At 42.9% G+C, this 16,819-nt stretch overlaps 1 protein-coding gene across 2 annotated transcripts in view; it reads left to right on the top strand.

The window, feature by feature from the left end:
• Positions 1–1,456: 1,456 nt before the first annotated feature.
• Positions 1,457–16,819, top strand: part of LOC137157671 (B2 bradykinin receptor-like) — a 43,611-nt gene continuing 28,248 nt past the window's right edge. Inside the window, exon 1 of one of the 2 annotated variants that reach the window (XM_067555104.1) lies at positions 1,457–1,526. The gene's annotated coding sequence lies outside the window, so the exon portion shown is untranslated. The remainder of the gene's footprint in view (positions 1,527–16,819) is intronic. The other variant, XM_067555105.1, reaches the window with a different exon arrangement.

The raw sequence follows: 16,819 nt of genomic DNA, 5'->3' as shown, positions 1-16,819 counted from the left end.
TCCTAATATACAACCTAGACCTTCCCCACTGCAACTTGAGACCATTGCTTCTAGTTGTGCCATCTACTACCACTGAGAACAGCCTCGTTCCATCCTCCCTGGAATCCCCTTTCAGGTAGCTAAAGGCTGCTATCAAATCCGCCCCTCACTCTTCTCCTCTGCAGAATAAACAAGCCTAGTTCCCTCAACCTCTCCTCATAAGTCATGTGCTCCTGCCCCCTAATCATTTTTGTTGCACTCCGCTGGACTCTTTCCAATTTGTCCACATCCTTTTTGTAGTGGGGGGCCCAAAACTGGACACAGAACTCCAAATGAGGCCTCACCAGTGCCGAACAGAGGGGAATATCACTTTTCTTAATCTGCTGTCAATGCTCCTATTAATGCAGCCCAATATGCCGTTAGCTTTCTCGGCAGTAAGGGCACACTGTTGACTCATATCCAGCTTATGGAATACTTAAATCCCACGTAAGTGATGCACAGAGCTTGTATTAGTTCTCTAGGAGAATTTCATCCTGTATGAAACGGCAAAACATACCAACCAACACATTTCCACAAGGGAAAGTCACCAGCAATTCTGCTGATGGAGAGTAAATCTCTGAGTCTTATGAAGTCTGTGAAAATACAAATAATAAATTTATCCCTCTGAAAGAAAGTATTTGCAGTGGCGCAGTTGGAATTGTATCTGTTCTGATTTAAAGAATTACACAGAGGTCCCAACCCTGCCTGGAAATCAGTACAGCTGGGTGCAAAATGATTTTCCAGTCCCATGAACATTTTTGAAATTTCAAAAAAATTTCTTGTCCCAAAACAATATGAAAAGTCAAAATCTCAAAAAATTTCTGCAAACCAAAAACAAAAATAAAAAGAATTTGGTTTGGATCAAACAAAACATTTTGGTTTCTGATTTGATTTTGTTTTACTATAATTAGCTTAAATTTCAAAATCAACAGTCACTTTGACCCAGAAAACTGGAATTTTCAAAAATTTTCAAAGATGTTTAGTAAAAACAAATTTGTCGAACCTGACCCTTTCCCACAAAAAGTTTAAATTTTGATGAATCAGAATTTTCCAATAAAGAAACATTTTGACAAAAAAATTCCTGACCAGCTCTAGAGCTGAGCACACTCAACTCCAATGAAGTCAAGAGAATTAAGAAAGCACTCAGCACCACACAAGATCAAACTTAAAGATCATGGGGCCTTGAGGTGGGGGGAAGAGGAGAAGAATTTCCTGGCACTGCCATTTCAGGCTGAGATTTTTGGCTTGGTTTGTATTATTCACAAGTCTTTGTCAAATACCGGTGACCTCACATTGAAAACAGCTGCCAAACCTCCGTCTTGGAGGAAATTACAGGAGGAGTTAAAAATCCAGGAGTCTGATGTCATGAACAGTGGGATGAGCTTATTCTGTATAAAGCAGAAAAACAGAAGTTGTAATCATTCATACATCAGCCAGAGGCTGCCTAGCCACTGAAAAAATCTCTCTTTACCTACATTTACCTCCACTGAAGTGGATTTGCTGTGAAGGTACGTGTTTCTGCTTCTCTTCAAATGAATATGAAAAGTTCTCAATTAGTCAAATTCACTGCAATTTTTCTTTTCTTTCTCAAATTCCTTGATTTTTTACTATGATCCTGTTTCAGTTACAAAGGAGATTATGCTACTAGAAGGATTATTATTAATTCTTATTATTATTACTTCAATTTTTGTTTTAATGTTAGACTCTATCTTTCAAAAGTAGTTTTTGATGATAAATGGGATTTGCAGCTAGAATGTCACCCCTGGAGAGTAGCTAAGGTGCCACTGACACAATGGAATTTCTGTTGCCAAGTGATCACACTGCAGGTCAGAGAGCAGAGCATTGGCTGTAAAAAAGAGTAATTTACTGTGTCTCACAATAGTGCGAAAAAATTCAGACCGCAAACTTCCTAGTTTGTCTTCAGTGAGAGATTGCCTAACAAACAGTAGATAAAACATACTGAGTGAACTCTGTCCTTTGTGTCCCTAAGGGTGTCTTGTCTTCTGTGCTTGTTATTTGGACTGTAAGCTTTGTGGGGCAGGGGCTGTCTTTTTACGTGTATTGTGCGCTGATGAACTTTAGTGTCTGTGCTTAATAAATAACAGAAGAGAAATATGAAAAACTAACATGTGCAATGTATAGCAAAGTTGACGGAGTTCAAGTTTATCTTTAACTATCATTATCAAGTTTCATGTTAAAAATTACACCTTATTTAATTTATAGTCAAGGAAAAGCTTTAAAGTGTCAAAAAACGTGACTTGTAAGCTGATGACAAAAGAAGCTTAGAACTGGAGTTATTTCTAGGAAGATATGACAGAAGCAGCAAGTAACAATATTGCAATATATGCTAGAAATTTTAAGTCACTCAATTTGCAGCATGCAGTGATTTTTAGAGCAGTCTCAGCATTATAACAATAGTTATACGACATCTGAACAACAGGAGAGAGGAATCCAGATAGTCTGTCACTAGGATCCTCACGTTTGAATTTATTTTTACTACATTATTGGATAAGTATTATTTTAAACTATGACATATTTTAAGGCTAAAATGCATCTGTTAGGAAAATTTCTGTTTACACTCCATCCTCTTCAAAAGTCATATATTCCAGCACGCCATTTTGAAAGTATTGGGACAGTAAGTCACATCAATAATATATTTTTTGTTGTTGCCTGCTCTCTGAGGAAGTTTGCAGATGAAAGAGAGAAAGATGTTTAAATGGGAGTTTCTTCATAACTGAGAATTGTCCCAGGTTTATTGTCTTCAGTATTGCATCGTTTTGAACTATACAGACTTGAAGTGAAGAGAAAGGAATAGATGTGGCCAAATTCCTGGCCACGACCCTACAACAACTGCAGAAGAAGAGGCAGCCCCAGAAAAATTTCCACAGGTTTTACAATGAGCCCAGTGCATGCTAAAACAGGATTTGAGTTAGTCAGCACTACCTGAACACTCCACAGCCCAGACATGACCAATAAAGGGCCTTGATTGGAGGAGCTCACCAGTAATGTGGGACATAGCTTTAAGAAAAGCTCAGAACTATATATAACTATATATCCTTCCTTAGTCAAAAAACAACAGGAGTTTTGTATGGTTTCAGTATCATGCCTGTGAAGAGTTTAACTTCATTATTTAAGATTTCAAGTCAGTTTTCATTGATCTAGTCTTAAAATAAAACATAAGAGATAGATTGTAAGGGGGAATCTTCAAAGGCACAAAGGACTGTTAGAGACCCAATTCCCTTTGAAAATGAGGGAGAGATTTTCTAAAGCATCTAAGTGACTTAGGATCACAAATCCCAATGCAAGTCAATGGGCTGGCGCTCCTTTCCTGAGTTGGTCAGAAAACAAAGGTTTGTTTTTTAAATTAATTTTGGTAAACATTTTCAGTGGCAAATTTTTGTATTTTGTCAATAATACAAATAATCTAAAAATGTTCAATTTACAGCAACCAAAAGTAAAAAAAAAAAAAAAAGGAGGGGGGGCATTCCCATAAAATTAAATCATAAACAATAAATAACAATAATAACAATAAACTGACAATTCAAGGACAAGAAGTGTTTTATGTAAAAATTTGTATTTTGTCAAAAGCTCAGTTTTCAATTAAAGAAAATTTGACCAGCCCTATTCTAAGGTCAGTGCTTTTGAAAATGCCACCCTGACGGCCCTGTGTGTCTTTGAAAATCTCCCCCTAGATGGATACACAGAGCTAGATTTTGAAAATGGCTGATCTGCCTTGCATTTGCAATATTTGTTCCCGAAGTTTATTTGCAGGCACAAGGAGGAACAATGTGTCTCTAACTACCTGACTGCAATTGCTATGGATGCAAATAGCACTTTAAAAAGGGTAGGCTGAGCCTCAGCATGACTTAGAAGATAGCTCCACCTGTAAGCATTTTTACAAATAGAATAAACCCTATGTGAGGAGTTCATTAAAAAAGTATAATTGCTCCCCACAGATGGAACCTGAGACAGAGAACCAAATTCAGCCCAGGCTTCACACGTGCAATTCCCATCACAGTAATTAGGAGTTGCACCCACTTATGATCTTGGTCCGGAGAGATTAAATGGCTTGTCCAGTGTCACAAAACAAATTAGTGGAAGAACCAGATTTAGATCTCAGCAGTTCATGACTCCCAGAACTCAGCACCACCACTCAGTGTATATATCTATATAACCCACACACCTGTGCATATACATGCCATCCACATATACATTTTTAGGGCCAAAGATAAAGGAGGATTAGGAATCTCAGTCAGCTGTGCGTGTGCAACCCCAGTCCTTCAAGGTGTTGCAGCACATACTCTGGCAGGCAGTGAAATGGCTCCACAGCACTGTAGTATCATTATTTATGTATATTGCACAGCTCCTAGGAGTCCCAGTCATGGACTCAGACCCTATTGCTTTAGGTCCAAAGACTCCAAAGTCCTTACAAACTAAGGCTATGAATATTCCACCCCCAAGCAACATAAGTTACACCGACATAAGCGCTCATGTGCAGACATAGTTTCAGTTGCTCACGGAGGTGGTTTTGTTATGCCAAGGGGAGACATAGAGTGTCTTCACCAGATGTGCCGCAGTGGGACAGCTGTATCCATTCAGCTGCACCGCTGCAGCACTGTACATATAGACATGGCCAAAGGGTATGTCTACACTAAGCAGCTGCCATAGCTACATCACCACAGTTAAGCCAGTATCACCCTGTTGTGTGGACGCAGCCTATGCTGTTGGAAGGGGGTTTTCCATTGCTTTAGGAATACCACCTCCCCTCGTGATGGTAGATTGGTGAACACAAACATTTTTCCATTGACACAGCTGTGTCTACACAGGAGTTAGGTCGGCATAGCTAGGTTGGTCAGGAGTGTGTGGGTTTTTTTCACAACCCAGACTGACATAGCTAAATCAACCTGGCTTTTAAATGTAGACCAGGCCTAAGTATACAATCTAATTATATGACAAGAGACAACAGGTAAATCCAGACAGACAGGGAGAGCAGTTACCTGCTGAGAGGGGAACATTTTAGATATCAGGCTGAGAAGGGAAATGGGCAAATTCCAAACCCTTGAGTACAAGATTTAGCGGCAAAGCTGCCAGATCCCAAACCTGGGTGGAAGTTTTGGGCCCAGGCTGAGTCGTCTCTTCTTGAATCCCTGCCCAGGAACCCCTGTTGTATCACATCGCCTTACTGTTGTGCTAACACAGGTTTTGGAGGTTTAATACAAATATATGCTGAGAACGATTTTCCTTATCCACCAAGTAATTTTCGCGTAGTGACGAGTTTGGCTTGCTTTCAGCACTGTGTACAGTTTATTTCCTCTCAATATTTCGAATCCTCAACTGGATTCTAGGGGGTCGTTTTCCTTTAAAATACCCTTGATCTGATTGTTCAGGTTTATGGACCTTCTGATTCTGCCTATTCTGCACAAAGTTCAGCTTTCACACCTATGCAAACCAATTAAAATCAGTGGTGTCACATGGCTGCAACTGAGGACAGAATGTGACCCCTGGTTAATTCAAAATAGTAGGGCTATCAACATGCAGCCAGGGGTTTCTCTGAGAGGCACAGCCGAGGTCAGAGATAGGAGAGGAAGTGTCATGGCTATTAGCCCAGCTTCTTTTGACTTCAATGAGACTTGCACCTGGGTAATGGAGGGAGAAGTGGGCCATGGGTGTTTTTCTCAGGCAATTTTGCTGCACTGGCAGAGCGAAGAGTGCTATAAGGAGGAAGAGTGATGTTCCCATCTCTCTGTATCTTTGCCTCATTACCTCAGTTTGTCCCTTTGGAGGGGATTTCATCCCTTTTCTCTTTACTTTATGTGATTTCCCATCATCAAACAATTCCTTAATCATTCCCAGGGAAAGCATACTATGTGGGGCAGATTACACTGTATACAAGGCAAAGGGAAGATCTGAACCTGGAAAAACAGCATGCTCAGAAGTGATAACACTCCACCTCATCCCAGCTCACTCTCCTTCACTAATGGTAATAGCAAATGATAAACTGCCTCATGATAATGGCTAAGCTGGTGGCCTGTTAGTGCATCAGTATCTGTCAGCCACTTGCCCTATGAAAAAATCAAATGTGAAGCCTTCAAAATGTGCACTTAGGTCCTGATCCAAATACCATTGAAGTGGAAAGATTGAAGTCAATGGGAGTCTTTCTATGGGCTTAGGATCAGACCCTTAGCTAATGGCATATGAAGTCCTGTGTTCCTAGTACTGTCTATCTTGTCTTCCCCCAGTTGTATTCCACATCCCCAAATTCAATTGCAAGCTCTTTGAGGCATGGGCTGTCTCTTATTTTATGTTTGTACTGCTCCTAGTGTAATAGGGTCCTCATCCTAACTGAGTCCTCTGGACATTACTGTAATACAAATAAGTAATAATAATAATAATAAATACCTGAAAACATATATTCCAAAATCTTTGTTCTCTGCCAGGTCAAGCAGCAACCCAGGACCTGCACCTTTCCAGAATATGCAGTGAACAGAAATAATATCAGATCTTCACTGGGTATAAATAGGCAAGTTCCAATAAGTTCAGTTGAGCTGTGGCATTTACAAGTTGAAGATTTGGTCCCAGGAATCTGTTTACTAGAAAAGGGGGTTGGTTAATAAAAAGCCTCTGTTTGCTGCCAGCTTATATTATAACTCCATTCTCCTGCCAGCTGGGAATGGCATTTCCAGAAATAAGGGCTCAGCTAAGCCAGCAAAACTTGTACAGAAAATGTTTCAGCACCAGCCGTGTTACAATATGGTGACAAAAGCTCTTCTTACAGTATTCCTGGCCCAGTCAGGAAGGATCGGAAATCTATACAGCTGGCCCATCACTAACTGCCATCAAAGCTAAACAGTACTGTGGGATGAGAAACACAATACAAAGAGACATGTTTTAGTTCAACCATCAGTTCTTGGACTAGATGCAGGAATTACTAGGTATGGTTCTACAGCCTCTGTTATGTAAGAAGTTCAGACTAGATGATCTAATGGCATCTGAATGGCCTAGAAATCTGTGAATCTGTGAATCCCTGAGCTGTAGGGGTAAATCATAGCTGCAAAGACCAAAGGGGATTACTGTGATCACCTAGTTTAATCTCCTGCATAGCACAGGCCATAGAACTTCCCCCAAAATAATTCCTTGAGCAGAGCTTTCAAAAAACATCCCATCTGGATTTAAAAATGGTCAGTGATGGAATTTCCACCACCATCCTTGGTAAAGTGTTCTATTGGTTAATCATTCTCACCATTACAAATGCCGTATTTCCAAACGCCTGCTGAAGGTTCCACATTCAAACCCTGTGGATGGAGAAATGCAGGGGCTTTAGAGACCTCTCCCCTGCTTCCTCTCAAATACGTCTTTATCCTTCCTATCTGAGACAATCCATTGAACAGGCTGCTATCCTCCTTGTTAGTGCCCTGAAGGGTCTGTTTCTCACTATGTCCCATTCTGTCCTGTCAAGGACAGCACCGGAAACACACCAGGCTCCTTTTTCTGGGGGGAACACACAACAAAAGACACAGGCCTGGGGAAGGATGGTAAAGTGGCAAGTGGACAAGCTGAGGTACTAGAGGTGACGGGGAAATGGCCTCTTGGTTATATGCTGCACAATCAGGGAATTATGTGACATCTTGGTGGAAAGGTAAATTATACCGCCATTTGCACTTGCATCAGCATGGAGCCCTGCCCTGATGACTAGTGTAGCCATCTCCTGAGTTCAGGCAATGCGGTTGCAAGCCACGGGTAGCTCTACAGTTTCCTGTTTATTTCCTGGCACCCAAGAAACCAGCCTGCTTAGTAAAATGAGATCAGGAATTTTTTCATCAGACAATTCTGATGTTTCCTTTGATTAGGATCAAAACTGGTTTGCTTATTTGTTTCCTTTCCCATGTTTGGACATGGAACTTTTATTTTCCTTCTTCTAGATAATGCTAAAATGTCCAGCTGACAAATAGCGAAGTGTGTCACCATTGACTGATAAATAAACAGAAGGAGTTATTCTACTTCAGGTCTGAGATTGTTTGCAGCGATCTGTGATAAGTACCATAAGGGAAAGGGGTTTTGAAGCCTTAAATCTGGAAGAAGCCAGACAAGGATTTCACAAGAGCTAAGGCAATGTTTTAAAGCTTATAACTTTCCAAATAGTGTTTTTCTTTCTCTTTCTTTCTTTCTCTTCTTCTTCTTTTCTTCTTCTTCTTCTTCTTCTTCCGAGTTGCCAGTTCATTTTCAGAGTGGCATAGCCTGGTTTTACACCATCATAGTTTAAGGCAAAGTCAGAGTGAGTCAGACACAAAAGCTGCTCCTGCCAGTCTAGGGCGCTGTACGCTGATATATATATATATGCTTGTAGAGACATGTCTGAGAAAGCTTCCATTTACATCATTCTTCTGAAGAATGAGAATTTTTCACACATTATTGTGCCAATTTTCTGGTAAATTGAACACCTTACAACCAAGAAATCCCAGCCATTTAGCTCACTGATGGACCTGCTTCCCAGATCTTGACGGAGAAGAGGTGTATGAAGTCTGGCTAAAAATACTTATTCAGATATTTCATACAATGCTTTAGAAATGTTCGCTTTTTAGTGAAATGCAGTGAGCCCCCCAACCCAATAAGCCGTTTCCTCCCACAACAGCCTAACTCTATACAGAGTCAGTCAACCCACAGTTCCACTAAGCTCATTGCAATGCAGTTAAATATGAGGGCTCTCATGCTATGGTAATTTACAGGAAGCTTATCTCCAGCCAAGCTCACTAAATATATAGATTCCATTGTACATTCTTCTTAACAAAGGAATTCAATGGAAGTCGGACCCATGTTTTTAGGATGGAATGAATGAGTGCTCATCATGTAGAGAGGAAAATAAATGAAAATAGGCTTGATTTTACAGACCAGATCTAAACACTGCTAACTTTCAGAGTGTTTGAACCCTAAACCTAGCTAAGGACCAAAATACTGGGCCAAACCAAATCCCCAGATCCAAACTTTGGGGTGTTCATAATTCAGATCTGGATTCTGATCCATGCTGTGTCTTAAACCCATGTGTGAAAATTAAAAATCTCTCTCTCCTTTCCCAGGCTCAGTATCCTGCCTCTACTTGTTTGTTTCTCTGCCTGGTTTCCCCTGTCCTGTGTCCCAGAGCTCCTAGCCTCTCTTTTTCCATTCAATCATCCCCATCCTGACACCCAGAAGCACGTCTGCGATTCTTGCTAAAAGAAAGTTTTCAAATGGCATATTATGCAATTTTGGAGAATGTGGGAAATGTCTTGGTTATGAAAATTGTGTTACTCAGTTTACTCATTCACATTTGCAGTCATATCTGCTTGGTCTCAAGAAGCTGACTTCTTTCCAGAGATTTCTCACGGGGTGTGGATCACATAGGCATGTCTGGCTTGGTGTGAATGAACTATCTAGAACTGTCACCATCTGACCATAGCTACCTTAGAGATACCATGGAGACCAATTACTGAACTTTTAATGACTACAGGCCAAGAGGACTTTTTGGAATATAGATAGGTGATTACCTGTCTAAATACAGGCCCCCCACCCGCAACCTAAACCCAAGGCAGAGAGAAAGGGAGGTATATATGAAAAGAGCATGAATGTGACTGCAGACAAAGAACTGACCTGTTAAGAGACTTTCTCACCGATCAGAAGAGGGTAAGTAATTGTTGGGCAAGTAACATCCAGTAACAGCGAGGCAAATAACATCCAAGGCCAGGGAGGCTGGCTGCAGGCAGGAATCTGTCTTCCAGGCAGTGCAAAGATGGACCCTCCTAATCAAGCAAGAGGATGCTGACAGGTTAAGAGAGAGTTGTATCTTTAGGCTTTTCTTTACCATTTTAATCCAGTGTTCCTGAACACTGTTATCCTATGAACTGATAAAGAACATCTTGTTTTGAAGAGGCTGTCCTACGTCACTGCAAACACCTGTTAGTTCCAGAGTGCTGAGGAGGGGAAGTCTCAAATGGGAGTCCAACTTGTCTGGACCCTCTGAAGGAGCCATACTGAGAAAAAGGTGCTGAAGCCAGAGACCCAGTCTCAGAATAGTGGAGTCATGGGAATCCGTCTTCAGCACAATGAGGCCCGTGGCCTGTCTCTAAGGAGGGTACGCTCCCAGAAAGGTCAGAGACACAGGCTGGCCTATAATATCGAGACACTGATATTTTGTGTTCTACTGCTAAAGAGAGAGATATTGGACACAGTCTCATTGTGAAAGAGCCCGATTAAGGGCAGCCATAGAACTTCGCACCATAATGTTATGTCAGGAGTCACCAGGTGGCACTTTTATATGTAGTGAGAACAGTATTTGAAGTCTTTGAGGAAAAGCTTGTGTTGTTAGTTTTTGTGATGCAGTCCTGCTTTGGAGGAGCTGTGGCAAGGTGCAAAGAAGTTTGCTCTCTGCCTTAAGGCTTGTCTATGCTTAAAACACTACAGCGACACAGCTGCACCGCTGCAGTGCTTCAATGTAGATACTACCTATGCTGACCTGAGGGGTTCTTCCATCGGCATAGACAATGAGCCTCATTAAACTGACCTAATTTTCTAGTGTAAACCAGGCCTTAGTCTCTCTAACTAGAGTCAATTCTTGAGGCAGACTTTCTCCCTGGAAACCATACTTTGGGGTTGAGACTGAGATTCCTGAAAGAAGGGGATTGTCTACATGTGGTTGGCGATCACCTCTGTGCAAGGACTGGTGTATACAAGGTAAAAATAAAGAATATACCCAGCATCTGCATTACTGATTTCTCCTTCAACAGCAAGCTGACCTGCAAAGCCTGAACATCTGCTACCATCAGCACAAAAATACAGTAAATTCCCAAAATGCTGGCAAAGTTGCAGAAGAAGGGAAAAAAATACAGTTCAGTCACCAAAAAGTGGGAGTCAAACTCCCTTTTGTCACTCCACAGCTGTGCCAGTGCAGCACCTGAACTTTCCATGAACCATCCAAACAGTTCAGCTTTAGTACAAACATTTATGTTGGTCATAATTTATCTAAACTGAGTCACTGGTCCTTATTAGCAATGTGACTAAATTCTGTTGTCAGTTACATCCAGAGAAATCCAGCGTAACTCTACTGAATTGTTGGGGTCATTGGAGTTGTTCTGGAGTTACACTGGTAAACAGAATAAATGTTGATGCAAGCTGTTTTTACCTGCTATCGCCAATATCTTTGCAAAGCTTTTAGACCACTATAATTACCCCCAAAACATCAAATACACCCTCATCTTTACCTTCCACAGCAGAAAACTTTCCCAAAAAACAATACACTCGTATTTTTAACCATAATTTTCTAAACACTATGTTCTTTTTCACAAAGGCTGGCATCAAGTCCAGCCGCATTAATGAGTTGGGTCCAGAGACATCAAAATAATGTGACATGACTGCCCCAGCTGCTCAAGAAACAGCTCAACAGGATGTGTTCAATCTGGGGAACATAAAGAAAAAGGGGTTTTAGAGTGCATAATTCAAGATGTCAGAAACAGTTCTGTACAAGACCACACTCTGCTTAAAAAGGGATTTTACCCAGTGTCTGCTCTGTCATGCTCTAAATTTGAATAATCCCCAGAGAGGGTACAAAATTAAAAATAAAAAAAAACAGTCCACTGAGTAAAAATCTACCTGATATTCATGCAGTAAATACATTGTACCTACATTATACAGTATCTCTCAAACTAAGCAGCGTGAGGGGTGGGTGAAGGGAGTTATCCAAAGAAAACTCAGGCTTCTTAGGAAATGGAGAATGTGTTTGTGTGTGTGGGATGACTTTGTAGATTCTGAATCCCAGGCATGGAGTTAGCATGTGCTGTAGATTAAACATTATACTGACACCCTCTAATCATTAAGAAGCCCTTGGTACATTTTACTATGGGAGCAATATTAACTGTACTGTACAGGATAAAATCTGTCTTGGCTAATTACTTTCTGTCAGCCTGAAATTGCCACTGTCAGTTCAACTAACAATGTATAGTCACCCTCATTTCTTAGCTTAAACTATTGTCATGTTATACACTATTAAGACGTGCTGGATCACTCAGTGAATGAGTTGTCATAGAAATGTAGGGCTGGAAGGGACCTTGAGAAGTCATCAAGTCCAGCTCCTTGCACTGAGGCAGGACCAAGTAAATAGAGCGCTGCTCGGATACAAAATTTGTATCCTCATCAGATCCGCGATCCGCAACCATGGTCCACGGCTATCTGCATCCAAGGATGCTGGAACAATTTTTGTAGCAGAGGTGTTGAAAGCCATTGAACCTAACTCTAAAGCCCGTATATAATAGAAACCACTTCAAGCCAGCGAATGCTGGACACCCCCACTACCCCTAGTTCCAGCACCTAAGTCCGCATCCGCGGATGCAGATGTCCGTGGATATAAAGTGGATACCCGCAGATTCGCAGGACTCTACAAATAAACCTAGGCCATATATCCGCAGATGGAAGACACTATAGGAGTGCAATGCATTATTAATTATTATTTTAGAAAGAGGGCCAGTTTCTGGCCTCCATTCTGGCTGCGATGCCCCTGAGAGTTCCTTGTGCATGGGGGAAATCTTCAGTTCCATAGAGCTGCCAGCATGGGGCTTAGTGGGGGGGAAAGGGCTTTGGCTAGATTCTCTCTGCCCCCCATCATGGATGGTCCTTTGGGGTTGTAGCCAGCTGAACATAAGTTATAGAAGCTATCAGGGTGCTCTAACTTGCAACATGGACAGGACCAGTCCCAGGATCAATGGGGAATAAAGAAATCAGCTGCGTATGTGATGACAGCTGATCAAGACTGACTCTGAGAGAAGACATAATGAGATTCCAGGCACACCGGGCAGCCATCCTTAGATACGAAGAGCTTTTAGGCACTAGCCTGCCTTAGCTGACAGTGACAAGCAGATTCCCTTTAGGAGCTACAGCTCTGCACAAATCATGTGTGAAAATGTATTAGTGAGGTGTAAAAGTGTGCTGCATTGTGTCCACCATCAACAGTGGCTGTATCTGGATGTCATGATGGTAGGCAAGGGATGAAGTGTATTCCAACATTTGTTAGTGGCTGGCACAGTGTCAACATGGTACCACTAGCAACGTGCTTACAGACGTTTCATCCAAAAGTCAGATCTCTCCATGAAATATTCAATGTGCAGAGGAAGAGACACTGGCAAAAGTTGTTTGGCCATTAGACCATCACACGCTGCCTAGTTGTGAGAAATGGAAAGCTCCCACGCAGGGAAAAGAGCTGCATTTCAGCTGCTGAGGGGGAGAAGGAGCTAAACTGCACTGAAGAGTTATGGTGTGTTTTATGTGCAGTCTGACCAAAGGGAGAGCCAAAGGAGGGCACCACTATAGTGCTCATCAATGTTGAGAGGGGGGAGAGGAATTGCCCAGAGACCCAGTGATTTAAAAGGGCCTGGGTGGATGGGAGGACAGATATGTATCCTTCTCTCCTTAACACATCCCCTTCCTCCAAGGCCCCTGCTGCTCATGCTTTCCACCCCTCCTCTGAGCAGAGCTTATTTATTATGTGCTAAGCAGGTTCCCGGGCAGGCTGAGGAAATGGTATCTGCTACTCAGCTTCCCGGGTTCATCAGTATCTCCCTGGGGTGTGCAAGGGAACCGGGAAGCTGAGTAGCAGATACCGCCTCTCAGCCGCCCGGGAACCTGCATGGCACATAATAAATAAGTAAAAACTTCCAATGGAAGCCCATTGGGACCTCAGCCATCCCTTTCTAGGGGGGCCATTGACTTTTCTGCCCTGGGGCCCAGGATTGCTCTTGATGGCCTGGTACTGTATAAAGCCTCTGCCCTGACATGGAGAATGATGAACTACCACTTGTTTGTTGCAGCTGCTTTGAGAAGGTGAATTTCGCAAGCACTTTCAGCCACTGATTTTCATTTTTCTGTCTTTTCCTTTGGTTTCTACTCTCGCTCTGATGCTGTGCAGGGTTAAATGACTGGTAAGGGCACCTAAAACTAGGGAGTAGAGGTAAATATCCCTGATTGCTTATTTTTTTTATTGAAGAGGGAAGGAGTGGGACGCACTGAATAATGACTCATCCAGAGCTCTTTTGGTGACCTGCATGGAAAGATGAGTCAAATATTAGTGACCCTAATGTAGCCAGAGGAAGTAGTGCAATCTCTAGAAATTAGCCAATGCAGGAATTGCAAATGCAAACTCCTTTGATGGGGGTGAAGAAGAAGGCTTCTCAAGTGGCATAGGTGGAGTTGAATCAGAAATGAATTGATCTTCTTTCCACCCTTCAAAAAGCTGTTATCAAATGTGTTCAGAACATACACACAACACCATATGCAGCGTATGTGCTGAGGAGGAGATGGTGAAGAAAGAAGGGTCAGGCCTGGTTGTCAGAGCCAGCAATTCCTTAGTTTTAATCCTGCCTTAGACGCTGATGTCTTTGTGGCCTTTGGAAGGTCGATTACACAGTATGCCTCGGTTTCCCCATCTGTAAATTTGGGATAGGGAAATTTGCCTATTGCCAGAGAGGTTATGAGACTTAATTAGGTATTTGTAGAACTCCTTGGATGTGTGAAGTGCTGTACTGGTGCTATGTCTGAAGAGTAGGGGAAAGTGTCGGGAGTGTTTGTGTGTCTGAGGCCAGGAGTACCACATAGTGGTGATACTCTGGACTATGTCACTCAGTGGCAAGAGTCAAGGGCCTCCTTGCCTAGCGGCGGCAATCTGAGAGTGGGTAGGGGAACCAGAGGGCAGGTTTCAACCCAGAGCCCTTCAAAACAATAGTCCATACACATGACTTGGGGACTGGCACCCTTACTCTAGATCTCTGGGTCACTTCTTACCACAGCTTCTGTTCCTCTATCAGCATCATGGATCTGCCTTGGATCCCACTTGACATCCTCCAGGGCATCTTCCCTTGCCTATGGTGACTGGTCACCCTCGGTCCTCCTCCTTGAAGGGCCTGCAGTAGCTCAGCTGTCAGGCCCAGTCCCGGCTGCTTCGAGCCCCGGCGGCTTCTCTGAAGGAGTCAGCTGCAGCCATCTGCTCTCCTGCTCCATCCATTCAGAGGTGAGGGGGTATGCCTTCCTGCATCCAGAACAGATCCTTTACCTTTGCTTCACCAGTGCGGGGTTGGTACACCCCGTCACTGAAAGAAGAAAGAACTATAAAGGGGGCTTTAAGAAGAAATTATTCTGGAATTAAGTAGAGGACGATGCATGGGGAGAAAAAGCACATTGTCTCAGCGCATAGTTATGTGCCAGACATTTGATAATGTGTCTCAAGAAATTAAAAAAAAAAAAAAAAAAAAAAGTCTGATCTCCCAGGGAGGGAGTGCATGGAGAGTGAGGGGGGCACAACTGTCACAATCAGACACTTGTTAGCATTAACATAGCATCTGCCACAAGAAGAGAATTGAGTCCCCAGCTTCCCAGATGAGTACCCCTGCTGTTGCAGTGAAGGTAGGGCAAATGCACAGATTTTACCTGTGATGAGTTTTGAGACAGACGCTGGGACTTCCCAGGCAATCACTTGTCATTTGTGAAGAAGAGGAAGCTCGCACGGCTTCCTGATGTGAAGATTCTTTTAATTTTTTTTTTCCATTCCTAGCTGCTCTGCTGGAGGCGTGCAAATGTGCACTGACCTCTGCTTCCCACACACCACAGTTTACAGAACAATGTGATTATAAAGACACCATGAAGCTAGGCAGTGAGCCAGCTACTGGAATGGAAGAAATTATATTAATGGCTGACCATCTCTCTCAGCAGTGAGCCTAACGCAGAACACAAGTCCTATCGGGAAAAGGCACGTGAGTGAGACACTATAGGGGTTTCTAGCTACTCATGAAGCACATAATAATGACTTCAGTTTGTATCATGCTTTTCATCTAGGGATGCACAAAATTGTGGTTTCAGTTCACTGGGGGGTGATGCAAACGCTGGTTTTAGTTCACCTATTCCAAAAACTCATGCACAAAACTGTCCTACTTCACATAGGGTGAAAAGTATCAATATGCCTGACTATTCCCTGCAAGCTGCCCCCTCCCCCACAGCATCAGCCTCCTTTCCCTTGTGTTTGTGATCTTCTGGATGCAGGGACAGAAAACCAGTGGCCTGCAGTCGCGTCCTCCATTTTTCCCAACATCATCTCCTTCTGTATCTGTGTGGAGCATGGGGCCAGTCAGCCTGAAACCTGGTGTAGAATTTTCCTTAGGCACAGTACACTTGGGGTATCTCTCATCCTAAGAGGGACTTAAAGGGACAACCGAGCAATAGGCAGTAGCACTTACGTTCCTGCAGCTTGGGTGTGGGCAGGCCATTCGCTGCCATGTGGACGCCAGGAGGTTGGGGGAAGAGTGATGCCACCTTGCAGACTTCCTCCCTCCCCACACTCCTTTGGTCATGATTGAAATGACCACTTTCAGTCTAAAATAACTTATTCAATTGAATGAAAACAACAATCAGAGGATGTTCCCACCATGGCTCAGTTACTACTCCCTACAAGCCCAGAGAGCTGGTGGGGCCTTCCTGAGGGAAAAGGCTGTGAGCAATACTCTGTCACAATGCTTTGATGACAGATCAACACCACAGGCATCCACTGCAAGGGCACATAAGGCACATGTGACTAGGAGCAGCATGGGCAACATAATACAGCCACTTACAAGCACAGTGGGGCTGATCCATCCCTGTGATAAAACAGATTTAGGGACAGAGAGGGGCAGCTTGTGTCTCCTATTCAGGCTATTATAGTGGTGCAGAATTGCCTCAGCCATGTCCTCTCCAGATGCCAAGCCACCGCCTATGCCTGTGCCTGCTACTGACATATTGCAGAGCTGGTGGAACTGGTTCCGAA

Source organism: Emydura macquarii, unplaced genomic scaffold (assembly GCF_026122565.2).
Source record: "Emydura macquarii macquarii isolate MOO-44397 ecotype Brisbane River unplaced genomic scaffold, CSIRO-AGI_Emac_v2 contig_1551, whole genome shotgun sequence".
Taxonomy (NCBI): Eukaryota; Metazoa; Chordata; order Testudines; family Chelidae; genus Emydura; species Emydura macquarii.
This window is presented reverse-complemented; position numbering and strand designations above follow the sequence as displayed.